This window comes from Rattus norvegicus, chromosome 10 (genome assembly GCF_021556685.1).
Source record: "Rattus norvegicus strain SHRSP/BbbUtx chromosome 10, alternate assembly SHRSP_T2T, whole genome shotgun sequence".
Taxonomy (NCBI): Eukaryota; Metazoa; Chordata; class Mammalia; order Rodentia; family Muridae; genus Rattus; species Rattus norvegicus.
Genome location: NC_141543.1, coordinates 83554207 through 83569893, shown reverse-complemented (window position 1 = coordinate 83569893; position 15687 = coordinate 83554207). Strand labels below are relative to the sequence as shown.

The 15687-nt window shown below is 38.7% G+C and overlaps 1 long non-coding RNA gene across 1 annotated transcript in view; it reads left to right on the top strand.

The window, feature by feature from the left end:
- Positions 1-6388: 6388 nt before the first annotated feature.
- The window catches only part of LOC148003042 (uncharacterized), a 39274-nt gene continuing 29975 nt past the window's right edge, over positions 6389-15687 (top strand). Inside the window, exon 1 of the long non-coding RNA XR_015632402.1 lies at positions 6389-6621. This is a non-coding gene — a long non-coding RNA (uncharacterized LOC148003042). The remainder of the gene's footprint in view (positions 6622-15687) is intronic.

The following is a 15687-nucleotide window of genomic DNA, read 5'->3' as shown; positions in this document are numbered from 1 at the left end:
GGACCTCTATGGTGCAAGAAAAGAGCCAATTTCTAGCCTATGACCTTCAGAAGAATCATAGCACATGTCATGCATCCAACACAAAGATCAAAAATGTCACCCGGGCAAGTTTGGCTGAAGTGGTACTGATGTCTGTAACCCATGTTATCATAAAGGGTCATGTGAATGTCTGGAGTCTGTACTGTAGCCTGAAGCCACATTAACATCCGGAGGCCATGCTGCCACATGGGGCCATATTGATGTGAGTGACCTATACTGGTACCCGAGGCCATAGTGAAGTCTGGATCCATACTGCTACCAAGCATCATGTCTGAATCCCTGGTCCTATTGCAGCAGTGGTTTGTGTTGATGTCTGTGGTGGCCTATGTTATAACCAAAGGCCATACAGACAGATATCCATGGTCTGGTCTGCCATCTGAAGACGTATTGATGCCCATGGGCCATGATGCCATTAGGGAACATCCTGATTTGAGTGTCCTGAGCAGTCACCTGAAGCCATGTTGATGTCTGAGGCCTAGGCTGCTTTTGAAGCTATGCCTCTGGTCTTCCTGCAGTGAGGAGCTGTGTTTGTGTTCTGTGGCGTAGCCAGAAACCCTGTGGAGGAGATCCATGGTTTAACTGTGTAAAGCAAAGAGGCTACATTTGCTTTAATATTGATGACTGCAGATGCACAGTTGAGAGAAAGGGACATGGAAGGCTTCTGTGATAACCCATACCCTCCCCCCCAGAAAAGTAACAGCCTAGACTATATGTGACAGGAATGCACAAGTATAGATCTCCACTATTGATAGCTTATCACAGGGGATTGAAAGGGAGAGGGATTAGTTCTATTTATGGCCCAGGCCACTAGGAGTTTGACTACAATCCAATGAGTGAAATGGAGTTTTTTCCTATTTTTAATTCTTATTTTTTACATTTTTGGGGGGGTTGGGGAAAGAGGTATCAAGAATTTGGGGAAGCATGGAAGGACTGGGGAATTAGAGCTATCAGGGTGCATAATATGAAAGTTTAAGAGAATTAATAAAAATGTTATGTTAAAAAGACAAATCAGTGTAATAAAAACAACACTCAAAATTTACTAACACATACAGCATTTGAATAGACTATTTAAATATTTGGACGGATCTTGTACACATCATTTTTAGATAAACATTTCTGCTGTGCGTTCATGAGTAAAATGTTCCTTTCTCAGCAAGAGGACAATGTTTTACTCTGGTCCACCTTGACCCCTTGCTCTTTCAATAAACTTGGCTCCATCTTTGGCAATGGTCTCTGAACCTTTTTGGTACAGATGTAGCATTTGTAGTTGAACACCTTCCTGATCATTATTCTATGAACCCTGATCAGTTGAATATATACAGTAATTCAAAGGAAAGAGCGACATTTCTTAAACATGTGTCTGCTAATTGTGGGAACTGCCAATCTTAGAAGCACGGAGCCTGTTTTTATTGCATTGTTTTGCTTTTCTGTTATTCCTTGGGTTAATTAAGTTTTATAATCCAGAATTTGGAAATTATCAAACTGTGGCACATGTGCTAGAATCCTTCAGTACATTTTTTAAACACATTTTTTTTTAAATTTCACAAAGTTAAGATGAGGCTGGCACACTTTATTATGGAGTCAAGCTTTTGGTTAGCAAGTTTTACTTTAATAAATTGCTAAATTTTGTTTTTTTTATTTTTTCCCTTACTGTAAGCTGTATTTTCATGTTGCAGCACCAACTAATTCAGTCACCTGATAATGCCTTAAAGTATAATCTGACAAGATACATTCAAGCCAACATGACAGCTAGAAGGATGTGACAAGCAATTAAATTACATCTGACAAAGGACTCATGGCTTCCCCGCAGCCTAGAATGATTGGGCAACTTTGTCTATGTTTTATTATTCATCTGTGTGCTGAAAGGGCAGTCACTGACTCTTCCTGACCTATGTGAACCCATGGCCTTTTCCTCTGCCTTAAACTTTGTGTTTTCTGAGGTAATTTCTTAAATTCCTGGTCAATATTATATCCAGTAATTACATATTTATCAATCTAAAGAACTCAATTTATTGGTAGATAGAATTCATTTTTAATTGTTCTTGAAATAAGATTCATATGTGTTAGTGCTTTACTCTCAAAGGATGTATTATAATTTCTTTAAGTCCCACAGGGCGATTTGAATATATAGTGCCATGTTTCCATTAAGATGGTGCAGAAAGGAAAGAGAAAACAATTGTTAATACAATCGACTGAGAGATGTTTAAAGAGGAGGAATAAAATTAGAGTACACTAACCAGGATTCCTTGACAACAGATGTAACACCGTATTACTAGAGACAGATTCCTTTCTGTACCAGTTCTTGCAGTATAATGAAAACATTTTAAAAGCATATAGAGATCTTGGAAGAAGGTAAAAGAATGAATTATTAAACATACTGCAGCTTCTTGATAAAAATTTTATGATCACTGCATGGTGTTCACCTAACCATTTTTAGTAGTAGAGAAACAAGAGATCCACATATTTCAGGATGTAAATGGGTTGCTCCTTATTGTCTCATTTAGACAACAGACTTCGAGATTCCAAGTAATTCCAAATTTTAAGCTATAACTTATGGGGTTTTTATTTGTTCCTTTTTTTTCCTCTCAGAACTACTGGACCGCCCACTCTGTAGAAAAGCACCTTGCATTTACAAAGACTATTAGGATTCTTTAAAGTAATATAAATGAATCAGTGATGAGGAGGTAGGTAATTAGTAGGAAACATGTACAAGTACAGAATTTAGAATATGCCATCCTAAGGAGAGACAACAAAAGACAAAATTTCTTACCAAACCTTCCATCCACTACACTACCAGAGATGGCTAGTGAATATGAAAACATCATGCCAAGCCATTTCTATCCTTTATTAGTTTATACCCAGAAAGAAGGTAAAGAGAGGAACATACATCCTTTGGGCATTTTTCTATGCAGGCAATACAAGATATAATTTTTACTTCAATTTTGTGCTGAGTGGCTAGCTCTAGGCTTGGCAAATGCTGGTTGCAAGAGTGCCCCTTACTGAATTTACATGTCCCAGAGAGATTGTAACCTGATATCATAAGAAGGAGATTATCCCCACACTTCCTCTATAGCTGGTTCTCATTTGCTCTCCCTCGATTGCTGTTTAAGCACAAGCACTCAGAGCAGAAAGTATTAAACTCCAGCTGGATCAAATGTGATCAATAGCTATATTTTGTGGATAGAAAAAGACTAGAGTATATATTTATGGAGGCACTGGAGAAGCAAATGGAATGTAGGCACCACAGCCGGGAAACCAGGGCATGGGTCACACTATTATAAGTGACACTATCATAACTCTTGAAGACATTCCACTCCTTCTACCGACTGCTGTCTTCCTCTGTAGGCTGTAATTGAGACGAACACATTTAAAGTAGACGAGAGGAACACAGCTTTGTGGAATGTCCTTCACAAAGATGGTTCTCAAGGGATAATGTTATAGTTCCTTCTAGGTTTAGCTATCATTCTTCATGTGACTTGGTATATGTTAATTTTATTTCTGTAATTATGCTAATTTATTGGTCAAAGAAGCACCCAAAGCTTCATGTAGACTACCAGGTCCCTAGAAGAATTGTATAAACTGACATTGCTAACAGTTCGGAAATCACAATATGCTACAATAAAGTAAATTGTGTGTACCGTCTTATCTGGTAGACTTTTTAACAACCCTGAAAGCTTCAGTCTTGCAGTATGGTTTTGGTTAAATTTTAATTGGTAAAGACACGTAGGCTGTATATACATTTCTTTGAGGATAAAACAAGTTACAATAACCTAAGTGTAATTGAAACTTTACATTGGAAAATATCTTTTGAGAATTCATGTTGTTTTCTTCATCTCTCTAAGAGGAGGGACTGATAGTTCTCCATGAAGATCCAAACAGGACTGAGTTATTCTTGATTTTAGGAATTGATGCCTGTGATGGGTAAGTGCCCCCCTGTTTTTTTGAAGGAAAGGTGATATCCAAGTACAGATAACATGAACTTACATAATGCTCACTGCAGAAGGGACATATTGAAAATGGTTTTTATTCACTTTTTCATTTGCTTCCTACACATGGACACCAAGGAATTTTCCTCCTTAAGATACCTCAGTAATTAGTATTTGCAGACGGTCTTTAGTGTCCTCATTTTCTGCTCTCGGAACTGCTCAGTGAAAATGGTTATGGGGTGTGACTACACATCCAAGTTTTCCTGATATAGTCTTGTATCCCAGTGCAATTAGTTGTAGCCTTCCTTGCAGGATGTTATCATTGTGGTTCGACAGTATTATGTACAGTTTTCCAGTTACAAGATGCACATTAGACACAACTACGCTATGAAACAGGTTGGGTGTCTGTCTGAGAACTTGAGTTTAGTTATGTCCTTGGTCATTTTCCTACACACTGCCCTGTTCTAGCACCTTTTCAATTTTGACAACTTCAAAATTTTGAGCACTGGAAGAGGCCTAAAGTAGAATGAGGCACAATAAAATCATTGATGATGTTTCTCCCTTGGCTTTATTCTTGGAAGTCATGCTTCTATTAAATATATGCTATAAGGGATTTCCATTTGTATTATTTTCGTAATATTATGTTTGTAAATCCAGTAGGTAGCCCTATGAGCGGTTCTATAGGGTAGCCCTCTATAGAACTCACATATTGTTTTTTTAGATAAGGATTTGCAGATAGTGAAATTTACTTAGTACTTTAAAGCAAGATAGAAATAAAGCATATCTAATACAATATACATATAAAATATATTATTTAGAGAAAGCTTTGTTTTAGCACTATGTGTGTGCAATATGTACATATGTGTAGAAGTAGCTATAGCTAGGTGAATGAGCAGGTAGATGAATTAGATAAAGATTCCAGAATGTTCTACAGTGGTCCTCATTTGCTTTTGTATGCATATCTCCTTGCAGTTTACTACCATGTCAAGTTGCAAGTGATTTGTTTTATCAACAGAAGCTTTGCAGAAGTAGCAGTGTGTGACTTTTGATACAAGGCCATGAAGGACTTTCAGAACCTGCTTTGATGGTGGATTATTACCTCTCTGCAGAGCCATCTGCCATAGCGTGGGGCTGCTTATAAATCTGGGTATAAATGTTAATGTGATTTCAATGGAGCTAACCACCACAGCCTACCACAAACTTGCTGAGCTCACCTCAGAAGCAGATCAATTCACATTTGCACAATCAAAGCTCTGCCTCACTATTCTCTGAACCTTACAGAAGACAAAAATCCAGAAGCATCCATCAAAGCAGTTCCCATGTACTTGATCTCTAAACACTGAGAAATAAATGTTCCCTGGCATTATAAGCTCATGATTCTGAGATGAATTTTATGTGGCAATGGATAACGATGTAACTATACTCATACTTGGGACATGTGAACACACATAAAATACATATAGGAATGCTTTCTGTTGTGATATAAAGTGCATTTTTTTCTGGGTTTGTTTTTGTGGGTAGTCATGTTAAAATGTTTTAAAATAAGGATGTAGAGAAGGGATAAAAAAAGACAAGAGGCATGGATAAGTTTAACCATTGCTTATCTGGTGATGATTCAGCCTTTTCTGTTCTTCACATATTATACACACATATATATGTTATATATATATATATATATATATATATATATATATATAACATTTTCCATTAGTGAATGACTTAAGGGAAATTAATATGCCTGTCACACAGCGAAGTCTTGCCCTTAAACTGTCTTCACTGCCTCAGATAATATTTTAGCTACCGTCTTGGTTCTTACTCCAATGGTTACTTCTCTACAACTTATTGATGGTTAACTACTGTTTCCACATTGTGATGTTTTATTTGGATTTATTTACAGTGTTTTCATCATCTTAAGAATTATAAATTCTTTAAAGCAGGCACACAAGAAATCTGTAGCCTCTTACAATATTTAAGGGTTGGGAAAATGAATGTACTTTTAATTCACAACTTCCAATAGTTGTGTAAGTTTTACTTGTTTTTAATCTTAGGATATAATGTCTATGTATGAGTGTCCTGACTGTATGGATGTATGTGTGCCCCATACATGTCTCCTGCCTGCAGTGGTCAGAAGAGGATGTCAAATCCTCAAGGACTCGGATTAAGAATCCCAGGGACTAAATGATCAACCTAAGAGTACACATGGAGGACCCATGGCTCCAGCTGAATATGTAGCAGAGGATGGCCTTGTCAGCCATTAATGGGAGGAGAGACCCTTGGTCCTGTGAAGGTTCAATGCCGCAGTGTAGGGGAATGCCAGGGTATGGAGGCAGGAGGGAGTGCGTGGGTGGATGGAGGAGCACCCTCATAGAAGCAGGGGGAGGAGGATGGCATAGGGGTTTTCCAGAGGGGAAATCAGGAAAGGGGATATTAAAAATTACATCATCAAACATACTGGCTTTGTCTAGTATCTTAACTACCAAGGCTGTGTGAGAAAATGTGTGTGCTGCAAAAATGGGAGGTCTTTTATTTACATTTAATCCACTTATACTCTCTTCATTCACTTCAATAGTAAGTATCCAGAAACTTGGAAAGTACTGATAAAGAGACAAGACAATGAGAGCCCTGCTCTATTGCTCTCTGTTACAGGAAGAGGAAGGTAGGTAAGCAGGGGATGTAAATGTGCATTCTTTCTTTATAACAACTATGCAGTAGCTTTAAAGAATTGTCAGGAGGAGAAATTGTAGCGCTGCATGGAGCAAATACTGTGAGATTTGGTCTCCATTTGTAAGCCAAACTATTGTAAAATTTTATTTAGCATTTAATCCTTTACATAGGATTTTAGGACACAATTTATGGTTCTGCACCTGAAAGCACTTTTAGAAATATGGTTTAATAGAGTTTTGTGAATGATGTCATTTTGTCTCTCTTCTATGCATACTTTGACCCTTTCATCTCTCCCCTCCTTCCCTTCCCCTTCTTTCCTTCTCATATGTCTGCTCCACTCCTCTCATTCTTTTCTCTCTTCTTTGCCTTTCTTTCATGCCCCTCTCCCTTTCTGTCTTCTGTCTTCATTTACCCTCTTCTCTAACGCCCTACTTTCACTTTTTAAATGTTCGTTTCCATTGTTCATCCTCCCTATGAATCTGAAAGCACTCTGGCCTCTTTTTTACTTCTTTAGTCCTTATACTCTCTATATTTCATCATTGTACAGAACACTAGTAAGGCAAAATCAATAAGCTGCAATTCTCCTCGGGGCACTATGAGTTTTATGAGGCAGATAGACAAAAAGCAAACAACAACAAGCAAAACTGTGGCCTTATGTGTTAGGTGTGAAAATGGATGTGTTGCAAGACACTGTGAGAACAGAGAATATCAAACACACGTCCTTGTAAAGTATAGAGCCTCTTAAGAGGTCAATGGAAAAAAACAATCACTGAGCTATTCCACAGAAGTTTTTTTTTTTTTCATTTTTCCACTTAGGTTGTTTTCTTCCTGTGCGTTTACTCACCCAGGTTTTGTAACTAACTAAACAAGGTGGCATTGGTAAGTGCCATCATCAATTTAGATCTGAAAGCAAAGATTCAGAACAGTCACGTGACTTTCCATAGTCACATGTAAGAATGCAAAGTGTTCTTGTCTTAAATAGTATTGATTTTACTGCCGTAAATTGCAGTTTTGAGGGACTATATGCTATTTTGTATTTGGTGTTACTGGAGACGAAACAGAAAGGCATGTGTCAGGCAAACGTATAAAGAGTGAAATCTGTGCCAAATACTGTGTCAATAGTGTACAGGAATCCACGGATGTTTATCCAAAACAAGTATGGCAAAATGAACCATGTAGAAGAATTGACCATTTTCTTTAGTCGTCTGTCACTGTAATGAATATCAGAGAAAAATCAATATCTAAAATAAAGTTTATTTTGAGCTCAGTTTTAGAAAATTTCCTTTATTACTAGTTGGCTTGATTGCCTGGGGTCTACCAAGGCATATCACGATAGGAGTGAATAGTAGAATTGTCCCACTAAGCTCAGGACTGGGAAAGAGTAGGAGAGAAAAGCACAGGACAGAATTTTACTACATACCTTGATACAATATCTTACTTCAAACTCTCTTACAATTTCTCATATCTTAAAAGTCTCACCACTCTTTATTACATAGATTATAGGGACACTTAAAATGCAAATTACAGGAATTATAAAGTGATTTATTTCTATTGTGTATTTACACTTCAAATGTTTCCCCCTTTTCCATCCTCCGTCCCTCTCCCCCTGCTTTGTATGAAGATGCTCCCACTCCCACCTACTCACTCCCACCTCAACGCCCTGGATGGAATTCCCCTACACTGGGGAATGAGGCTCCACAGGACCAAGGGCTTCTCCTCCTATTGATACCAGACAATGCCATCCTCTACTACATAAGCGGTTGGAGCCATGGGTCCCTCCATGTGTACTCATTGTTTGGTGATTTAATCCCTGGGAACTCTGGGTGGGTCTGGTTGGGTGATATCGTTGTTCTTCCTATGGTGTTACTAACCTCTTCAGCTCCTTTGGTCCATACTCTAACTGCCCCATTGTGGTCCCAGTGTAAAGTGATTTTTTAAATAGCAGTGTTAGGTGATAAACTTAGCCAGTCTTGAACCAACAATTCATGGGAAACAGAAAAGAGTTGCAAGCCTCAGGTAGATGCAAACTGTGAGTTCTACATGGCACAGAGGTGATGCAGACAGCAAGTGCTTTAGATCAAAGATTTGGATATAAGCATACTTTCCTTTCTTCATGGTCCTGATGGGTGGAGGCAGCAGCAGATTTTGATGAAGACACAGGTGTTTCGGAGACAGCATAGAATTCTGAAACGTCTTTTGCTCTAGCTGGCTTGACATTAAGTGACTCATCTCTTGACACTGTAAGTTATTCATTTCTTTACCTGAAGGATTCCTAAACATTTCGAAGGATTGGACAAATTGGACTGTCAATCAAAAGTGTCCTACACATGATTGGTACTCATTTTTTTTTTTTGGTTCTTTTTTTCGGAGCTGGGGACCGAACCCAGGGCCTTGTGCTTCCTAGGTAAGCGCTCTACCACTGAGCTAAGTCCCCAGCCTGATTGGTACTCATTTTATCATTGCTTCATCTGAATCCAAAATATCACCAATGTTTAAAATAATCAAGGAAGGTGTGAAGAATCCTATCAGCTATCTTTTAAGCCCCTTCCATTACCACAGTGGGCACATTTTTCAGTCAAACTGAAGATTAAATTTTTGTTATTTTTTTCCCAAAAAGCCTGCACTGTCCTTGGCTTGTTTGTGCATGCCTTATTTTGATGTTGGGGTGTGTCAGTGTCTAAGTCTCTTCTCACTGTTACTGTTGAATCTCTGACACTGTATCATAGAACTTTGTGCTTTGTAGATAGCATCTGAGTACAGATAATGTTAGTATGTTTTCACATTAATCTTCTAGTCTCTAAAACAATACATCTTTTTTCATTCTTGGTCTTATGGATCTTTAAAGGTAGGGAATTCCCCACATGTGGCCCACACATATACAGCCACCAAACTAGATAAGATGGATGAAGCAAAGAAGTGCAGGCTGACAGGAACCGGATGTAGATCTCTCCTGAAAGACACAGCCAGAATACAGCAAATACATAGGCGAATGCCATCATTAAACCACTGAACTGAGAACGGGACCTCCGTTGAAGGAATCAGAGAAAGGACTGAAGGAGCTTGAAGGGGCTTGAGACCCCATCTGAACAACAATGCCAAGCAACCAGAGCTTCCAGGGACTAAGCCACTACCCAAAGACTATACATGAACTGACCTTGGGATCCAACTGCATATGTAGCAAGGAATAGCCTAGTAAGAGCACCAGTGGAAGGGGAAGCCCTTGGTGCTGCCAAGACTGAACCCCCAGTGAATGTGATTGTTGAGGAGAGGGTGGTAATGGGGGGAGAATGGGGAGGGGAACACCCATAGAGAAGGGGAGGGGGATGTTGGACTGGAAATGGGGAAGGGGAATAACAATCGAAATGTAAATAAGAAATACCCAAGTAAATAAAGATGAAAAAAAATAAAGGTAGGGAATTATTAAACAGTGCCTCAAGATGAAAGGATAGTGAAGTGAGATTTGTAGCCCCATTTAATTCTGTTAGAATATAAACTAGTTGACCAGTTGCGTTGGCTTGATAGGACAGCCTTTTTTTTTTTTTTTTTTTTTTTTTTTTTTTTTTACATACAGCCTTGACTGTGAGTAGACACCAAACCAGTACCGATGGTGTCTATAGGTTTACTTTTATTTCTGTATGTTCTTCTATGCCATGTTTTATTTCTATTTTTGGCTCTTGTCTCATGGCATAACCTTAAATGGCATTGGGACTCTCTCATATGTGCGTATGGTAGCCCATTTCAGCTTTGGGAAGCAGCAGGTGGGGTATCAGAGTAATGAGTCCTTACATAACAGTGTAGCATTTGCTGTTCCCAGCAGCTCTGTTCCCTGCTAAGGCAGTGTGGGGAGCAATTACTGCTACCATATAAAGTCTGAGTGCCTTAATCATTCTTGGAAAAAACAATTTCAGCATGCTCATTAGAACCCAAAGTTCTTCTTCTCTGAGTGGGGGCCTTCTGAAATGGGAATACTGAAGCAGAATTGGACATAGACAGGGACACCAGAAGGAGGAAGACACAAGAAAACTAATTTCGATGAACATCACTGATATGAAACAAACCCTCTTTGGGTCAGGATTTCTATGGTCTTCATCAGAGAGGTCCACTTGACTGTAACTCAGATTTCTTTCCGTGTCAGTAACAAAATGCTAATGTGCCTCCATGAGGGAGGGCACACGAAAGTCAACAAAACTTTTGGGATTTTCTGGTGGGCGTCGTGGTATTGAAGTAGAACTTTGTATTTCCTTCATTTTTGTTCATGTGAAGGGGAGATGTGATCAGCCTAGGTGTGACTGGCCTCTGGGATTATATAGTTCTGGAGTAACTTCTGATAGTTTAAAAGGTATGGAGAAAATCAATAATACAATTTCAGTCTATCTTCCCTCCCACTCTCCTCTACTTTCCATGCCAGGAGTGTTGGGGGTCTAAGCTCCCATATCCAGTTTATAATGTTTACTTCTCATGCTGCTCTAATAATAAGAGGGATAGAGGGCTACTCTTCATGTAAAAGGAAGGCAAAGAATATGTTAATCATACTAGAATTTCCTCCTTCCTCAACCTCTACTTGTCTGCGCCTTTTATCCTATTCTAGAAGCATTGCTGTAAGTGCACAAGCAGACTTTTTTAAACAAGAGGGACTTTTGATATAAATAAATATGATGTCAATGCCAAAGTACAACCACAGAATGATCTGTACTTTTAATGCTCAGTTTTACACTGGGGAGGAAAGATTTTTTTCTTTCAACTTAACACATAGACACACACACACACACACACACACACACACATACACACACACACACACACCATGGATTCTCTGCTAGGCTGGAGAAGGCAATAGACTTGATGCTTCACATCACAAGTATGAGTTGCTATAAGGTGTTGAAACCCAAAAGAATACATAAACTTTTCTGTAGTTTTCCTTATTACCTCATATCTTCCCATCTTTGAGAAACTAGGACTAAATTTCCTGAAGTCTATAGTCATATATCAAGTCTACGGGCTTCAAATTTAGGAATAATGAACACTCTGATGGGCCCATGGTATAATTTAACATGCACAGTACCATGAGATATCACCATGAAGCATTCATTCACATACGTTTTTAATATAAATAGACATTTTAGAATTCCATAGACAATAAAGAAAAAGAGAAATTTGAATGTGAAGACATAGAAAAATAACAGTGGGGCTTGTGTTATGGATTGCACAGTCAAGTAAGCTTTTTGATGTGATAACTTATTCACTCTGTCTGAAACCACTGTAATACAATTGGATTGGATCTCTTTACATTTAAAGTTCTACAAAGTTATGCAATTTTCAATAAACTGTATGAGGACTGGAAGGTAGATCTTGTGTATAAATTTAGAGATCCCTGCCATCTTGTGCTGATGGTAAGGATGAGATAAAAGAGGTAAAGGGAACAAGCTAGTTAGAGATAAAGCTGGGAGCAGAAATCTGAGGCCAGGCCTGACAGTAAGTGTTCTTTCCACTCAATAATCAATTATGTTTATTTTGCCATCTTTCAGGTCCCTTCAGAAAATGAGGAAAAATAGGCAAGTCACAAATTAGTGAGAAGAAAGCTCTATTTTCTTAACAGAAATACGTCAATCAGGTTTTTTTTTTCTCCCTTCAGTTTACACTGAGAAATTTCTCAAAGGGATTAACATTTTCATCCTGTTTGGCATGGTTCCTAATACCTACAAAGCGTTTCCTGCTTTCTATTTTGGAACAAGAATGATAAATTGGATAAGGTTGGGAGAACCGAGCAGTGGCGCATGTGTGATGTGTCGCTGTCATGTCCTCAGACACAGTCTTGGGATGTAAAGCTCACATTCCAGTTGAAAATAACTCATCTGTTGCCACACAGGTGTGCCTGTTTGTTAAGTCGGACTCATTAGTTCTCTGTGGATGCCGCTGCATGGCCGTGATTGTCATCTTGTTAGGGGCTTCTGATCGCCTAGATTTTTTTGAGGTGCTTGGGATATTTGAAATAGTTTTCAATAATTTGGTTTGTGTGAGTTTCTCTCTCTCTCTCTCTCTCTGACTCTCTCTTTCTGTCTCTGTTTCTGTCTCTCTCTGTCTCTCTGTCTCTGTCTCTGTCTCTCTGTGTGTCTCTGTCTCTGTCTTTCTGTCTCTGTCTCTCTGTCTCTGTCTCTGTCTGTCTCTCTGTCTCTGTCTCTCTGTCTCTCTGTCTCTGTCTCTCTGTCTCTGTCTCTCTGTCTCTCTGTCTCTGTCTGTGTGTATGTGTGTGTGTGTGTGTGTGTGTGTGCACGTGCACGTTTTTGTGCCTGTCCATGGGTGTGTATGTGCATATGTGTAAATGTTTTATGTTTGTCTGGGGTACATGTCCATGTTTGGGAGTGCATGACACCACTACCTACTGTCTGTAGCTCTTTGTTCAGTAGTAGAAGCCTGTGAGCTCTGCTCCGTGAGCATTGGCTTCTCAACTGATGTCATTACTCAGGTGTTGCCAGGCATCTATGTTGTTGAGAGTCAAGGCTCTTTCAAAGATAGAAGTCATTCTTAAAGCAGATGTCTGTCATGCTCTCCCAGATCCCCCCCCTCCAGCTCTTACAGTCTTTCAGTTCTCTATTAAATGATAATCCCTTAGATCAAGGCAGTATGATCACAGTAAATAATTTTTGATGTAATTTGTTAGCAATTTTCACATTTATGTTCAGAAGGGATATTGGGCGATAGTTGTCTATATTGTTGTATCTTTACCTAGTTTGATGTTAAAACAACACTGGCTTTGTGGATGGATTTTGGAAACTTTCCTTTATCTTCTATTTTGTGAAATAACTTGAGCCGCGTTGGTTGTAGTTTCTTTTAACATCTGGTAGATTTCTGCTGTGAATACATCTGGATCTGGGCTTTGCTTTTTAAATTTTAATTTTGAAGGTTTTTTTTTACTTCTTTAATCTCTCTGCTTGTTATAGTACTGTGTATATTGTTTGTATCTTGATTAGACTTAAGTGAATCAGATGTATCTAGAAATTCAGCCATTTTCCCTAGGTTTTTTTCAATTTAGCTAAATATTATTTCTTTTCTTTAACTTCATTTTATGTAGGGAGGTGTTTTATCTGCATGCTGAAGTCAGAAGAGGGCAGCAGATTGCCTGGAACTGGAGTTATAGATGATTGTGCTGGGAATCAAACCTGGCCCCTTGAGAAGAGCAGCCAGTGTTCTTAACCTCTGAACCATCTCTCCAGCCCATAAAATATTGTTTTAAATACATTCTCTTATACTTTTCGGAAATTCTTTCGTACCTGTTGATCTTATGTAAAATGTCCTTGTTCAGCTCTAAATTTTATTAATTTGCCTTGTTTCTCTTTCAGTCAATTCGGCATAGGGGAAGTCAATTTTGTTAATCTTTTCAAAGAAACAACTTTTCGATTCTTTGACTACTGTTTCATTTCCCTTTTTGTTTTCACCAGTGTCTGCCTTAGTAGTGATTATTTTTTCTAGTCTACAGTGTTTTATGTTTCATTTGTATTTTTCCAGACCTCTAAAGTACATCGCGTGGTTGATTATTTGTGCTGTTCCTGTTCAAAGTTGAAAGAGAATCAGTGCCTTTGTTTGAATTCTTACTAGAACTCCACCAGATTCTTTTTGATTGTTTTAACTACACCAAGCAGAAGCCTTTATTTGTATTCCTTATATCAACATTGATGTGACGATGTTTGTCTAGAATCCTTTGTGTGAATATAAGCTTTTATTTCTCTTGGATATACATTTAAGAGTAAAATTACAGGGACGATTAGGTTAATCTGCGAGGTCAGCGTTAGAATCGCCACAGAAATGTATCTGTGAGGCTGTTCCCAGAAAGATTTTCCTTACTGTGAGTCTGAGTCTGTCCAACCAGTATGAGGATATTGGATGAGATGATAGATAGGCAGATGTTCATTAGAATGATGGACCTCTCAGAGCGAATGCACCTTCATCGTGCTGCATAGACAACAGCTAGAGTAATCAAGGCCAGGCAGGAGAGGCCGCTGCCTTCTATTAGGGTAACTGAGGGAGTGCGAGGATTCCATGACTATTTCTCTAGGTTGCTGAGCCAAAATGGTGAAGGTAGAGAGCCCGATCACATAAGCATTTCATATGCATCGGGAAGCACAGTTTTACACCCGTGGGTGGACCACGTTCCCAGACTCGCTCTTCCTGCTGCCATGCTGTTTCTCTTCCCTCCACTCCACCAGATTCTGATAGGTAGTTCCAATCCAGTGGTGACACAAACAGCTCTGTGTATGCTATATAAGTCACAAAATCAAACCAAATCATAGGAAGGGACTGACATGTGAGTGCAATGAGAAACTGTGTGGAAGAGAGAAGATATGCTATATAAATATCTAAAATTGTCAAAAAATTAATTAATCAATACAACAAAAACTTTAACTTTCATGGGCATTAACTGAAGTCATCAGAGATCCCACCTTTAGTTCAATGCCTAAATTCAATTTTTAAATAGGTAGAAATATTTTTCACTCATCTCAATATATCTTCCAGCTATATTCTCCTACAGATTTTTACAAATTCTACAATAATTTATTTTTATTTCTTGTTCCATCATAACTCAAAAACTATGTGTGTTGTCTGGATGTAGTGCGGCTTCTAGCCCTGTGCTATTCAAATAATCCATGTATAAATATATTTGCATTTTAAAGATATATTTCATTTTTAATTATTGGCTAATGTCTGTGCCTGTTGTGTGTATGTGCACGTACAAGTAGTGCAGATGTCCCTCAACTGAAGAATGAATACAGAAAATGTGGGGAACTTGTAGAGTTCACCCCTAATAGAAGGGCAGGGCATCAAGAGGAGGATTGAGGCTGCCATCCCACGGTCAAAGTCTCTGACCCAGAATTGTTCTTGTCTAAAAGAACTGCAGGGACTGAAATGTAGAAGAGACTGAGGCAAAGGAGGTTCTGTGACAGCCCACATTGTGATCCAGCTCAGGGCGAGGCTCCAAGGCCTGACACTCTTACTGATGCTGTGGTGTGCTTACAAAAATGCTCGAATCAATTTTCCAACTTAATTTTAGAAAAATTTAGATAGG